We start from the raw sequence: 3,634 nt of genomic DNA, 5'->3' as shown, positions 1-3,634 counted from the left end.
GGAGGGTCTCCAAGTGCCCCAAAGTGTTGCTATTTAAGAGGGCTATTTAAGGGGCGCCTGGGTGGCGCAGTCGGTTAAGCGTCCGACTTCAGCCAGGTCACGATCTCGCGGTCCGTGAGTTCGAGCCCCGCGTCAGGCTCTGGGCTGATGGCTCGGAGCCTGGAGCCTGTTTCCGATTCTGTGTCTCCCTCTCTCTCTGCCCCTCCCCTGTTCATGCTCTGTCTCTCTCTGTCCCAAAAATAAAAATAAAAAACGTTGAAAAAAAAAAAAAAGAGGGTTATTTAAGAAGGAAGGAAGGGGAAGAGGGGGGAGGGGAGGGGTGGGGCAGAGGGGAGGCGGGGAGGGTCTCCAAGTGCCCCAAAGCTTTGCTATTTAAGAGGGCAGGGATGTGTTCTGAACTCACGGCTTCATAGTGATGGTGAAGTTCTGGGTGTCCTCAGCTCGGTGTGCACGAGCAGGGGACCAGCAGGCTGGGGTCTGCCACACCGCACCCTGCAGAGGCTAAAACAAGGGAGTTACACATACAGACAGGAGAGATTTCCACGACATATACAGAACAATACCCTGATGGTGATACGCACGTCCCGTTAGTAGAAGACAGACGAGGCACTGATGGACGAGTCTGTCTCTTTGCACGGTGTTGGTGGCTGGCCCATAGTGCACCAGTAAGGCCATACCAGGTCTGAAAATATTGAAAACTGCCAGACTGGTTGGCAAACAGCTACTTTCCAAAGGGTCCCCCACTGTCAAGACCCGGGAGCGGTCAGGGACCTGCACCAAGGTCACGGCCAGCCAGGGTCCCCAAGAGTTCCAGTTGTTAATTTTTAACATCACCCCGTTTGCGGATGTATAGAAAAACACCTGGAAGGAAGTGCACAAAGATGCTGCCGGTAACTTCCGGGCAGTGGGGGGGGCGGGACTTCCTGGGGAAAGAGTGAAGGGGAGTGTTCGTGTCTTATATTCCCACAAATGGTCGTGTTTAACTGTGTGCAGTGAAATGGTCTTCGTGAATTTTTTCTTTGAAGAAAAAGGTTCTGTGCTGCGTAAGTTCCCACATGGGGACACAACCATTTACTTGCTATGTTCCCTCCCTCGCCTGTGTTTCCAAACCTCCCTGCCTGGTGTGCCTATGACCCTTTCTCTGCCTGAGTGGCTTGCAATGGCCCAGCTGAAGGGCCCCTCCCTCCGTCAGGCCCTTTGAGAAGCCCTCCCCCCATAGATAAGGAGTGGCAACCCACCTGAGTACCCATGACCTCTGTCCATGGAGGGCAGCCCCCTCTGGGACACTGCACCCCAACAAGCGAGGAACCGAGGGTCCGCCTTCCTGACTACAACTTGAGGCCAGGGGCTGTTGGTCTCTTCCTCCCCGAGGTGCCCAGCTCAGGGCCTGGATTTGAGATAATCACTGCCATGCCCATTTTCCACACCCCCAGCACCCGGCAGAGCCAGGGTGCCCTGGCCACGTGGTGGGAAATTGCGCTGCATGAAGAAATGAGGGAATGCAGGTGTGCATAAGCAAGTGGCCAAGAATCTGCCCCCCCCCCCCACCTCCGGCCTTGGTTTTACTGACCAGTGAGGACCCAGAGGGGTGCCTGTGGCACGAGGAGGGGGGAGGGACTGCCTGAGACAGGAGGCTCACTCGTGTCTGTCACCTGTAGGAGGCTCACCCGTGTCTGTCACCTGTAGGCCGGAGGGGGACCGCATCAGCACCACGTTCAGGTTCTCAATCTCCTTCTCCGGGAGGACCCCGAAGGCCTTCATGCCTGCCACCTCCACCTCCGGCCTCTGCTGCTGGCTCTGAAAGGGGTACCTAGGGGTTCAGGGCCGCTAACCCTCAGGGGGGAGCGAGATATGCCAGCGCCTGAACCAGCGAGTGCATGCATGAGCACATAGACAAAAAAGTGAATAAGTAAATAAATACGCGTATAAACAAGTAAGAAAGTAAATAAGAAAACGAGTCAGTAAATGAATAATTAAGTACACATATAAGTAAATTTACAAGCAAATAGGCTGTAGCATCTGGGGGTTCAGTTGGTGAAGCGCTGACTCTTGATTGCGGCTCAGGTCATGATCTCACGGTGGTGGGATCGAGCTCCGAGTTGGGATCCGCACTGAGCGTGGAGTCTGCTTAAGATTCTCTCCCTCCCCCAACTCCCTCTCTCTCCCCCCACCCCCACTGCTCTCCCCCAGTTGCACGTGCACTCTCTCTCTCTCAAAAAAATTAAAGTAAATAGGTAAATAAATAAAAAAATTAAATAGGTAAATAAACAAAATAAACAAAATAAATTAAAGAAATAAAATACTTCAGTACAAAACAAGTAAATGAATAAACAATTAACCAAGGGAGGTCTTGCTCCTGTAAGGCACACACACAACCCTCGAATGTCCCAGAACCCTCCTCCCCACTCCCGGAAGCAGGACAGTCGCCCACAGACACAGCCCCCACCTATGAAAATCCTTTTACTCCCACCCCCGGGCCCATCACGCCTCTCTGTATCTCATTTACTAGGCTGGGGAAGCACCGTTCCCAGGGGTCAGGGCCTGCCTGGTCCCACAGCCAGGGAGGGGGGCCCAGATGCAGAGCGCGGCCTGACTTCTGAAGCCGCTGTTTTCAGGCTCCCAGCCTCACGGCCACACAACAGAAGTCAAGCCCGGGTCAGGGAGGATGTGCGGCAGCTTCAGGGCAAGGGCTGTGTGGGCAGGGGGTGGGCAGGGGGGCACGGAGATGGGGTGTCTGTATGCCAGGACCTCTGATGTCCCAACATCCCTGGCGTGGGGGCACGGCTGTCTTCCTCTGAAGATGCACTGGGATCTCAGTGAGCCGCCTTGTTCACAAGGTCACGCCCAGCAAGGGGCAAGCCCCAACTCCATGGCACATGCCCTCCTTGCCACCCAGGCTGCTGACTGAGGGCCCCGACTGGGCTGTTTTCCAAGGAGCCACATCAACTGAGTCATGGCGTGGTGGCGTTGGATAGCTGGCTGTCTTCTTTCCTGTTGTTGTTGTTGTTGTTATTGTTTCTAAATAGGCTCCATGCCCAACATGGGGCTTGAACTCATGATCTTGAGATTAAGAGTTGCACGCTCTACCAACTGAGCCAGCCAGGCAACCCTGTTATTTTTTTTTTAGACATTCACTGTTCTTCAGGATTAACAAGCTACTGCTATGCTACACTCAAGGAGCCAGGAGTTGCAACAGAACTTTGGGGAGCACGAAAGTCAGGGGAGAAGAGCCGGCTGGAGGGAGTGGAGGGGACAGTCCCCAGAGGGTGATGCTGTGATCGTGACATCGCTGGGTGCCAGGCACCCTTCCTGGTACCATGCTAGGAGCCCCACGTGGATTCGGGCATTTCATGGCTCACGACGACCCCACGGGGCAGACCCACTGTCACCGCCAGCTGACTCATGAAAGACCAATGACCAGGGAGGAAGCCATGGCACACGGCTGCTCAGGGCAGAGCCCGATTTGATCCCCTAGAGTCTGCGCTCTGGAGCCACGGCAGACTTGCCTCTCTAAGTCCGTGCTTGCAAAGGAAGCATATGGCTTGTAGGCATCCTTCTGGAGGGAGCCGCTGAGGATGAGCACAGAGCTGGACACTGGACACAATGTTTGGTGCCGTGTTACGTATGATATGAC

General features: G+C 54.7%; 1 non-coding gene across 1 annotated transcript; it reads right to left on the bottom strand.

Moving 5' to 3' along the window:
* Positions 1-3,032: 3,032 nt before the first annotated feature.
* Positions 3,033-3,105, bottom strand: TRNAK-CUU. Its single transcript has one exon. It is a non-coding gene; the product is annotated as a tRNA-Lys (tRNA).
* Positions 3,106-3,634: the final 529 nt, after the last annotated feature.

The sequence above is a fragment of the Panthera leo genome, chromosome B1 (assembly GCF_018350215.1).
Source record: "Panthera leo isolate Ple1 chromosome B1, P.leo_Ple1_pat1.1, whole genome shotgun sequence".
Classification (NCBI taxonomy): domain Eukaryota; kingdom Metazoa; phylum Chordata; class Mammalia; order Carnivora; family Felidae; genus Panthera; species Panthera leo.
The sequence above is the reverse complement of the archived record's forward strand: the minus strand, read 5'-3'. Positions and strand labels throughout refer to the sequence as shown.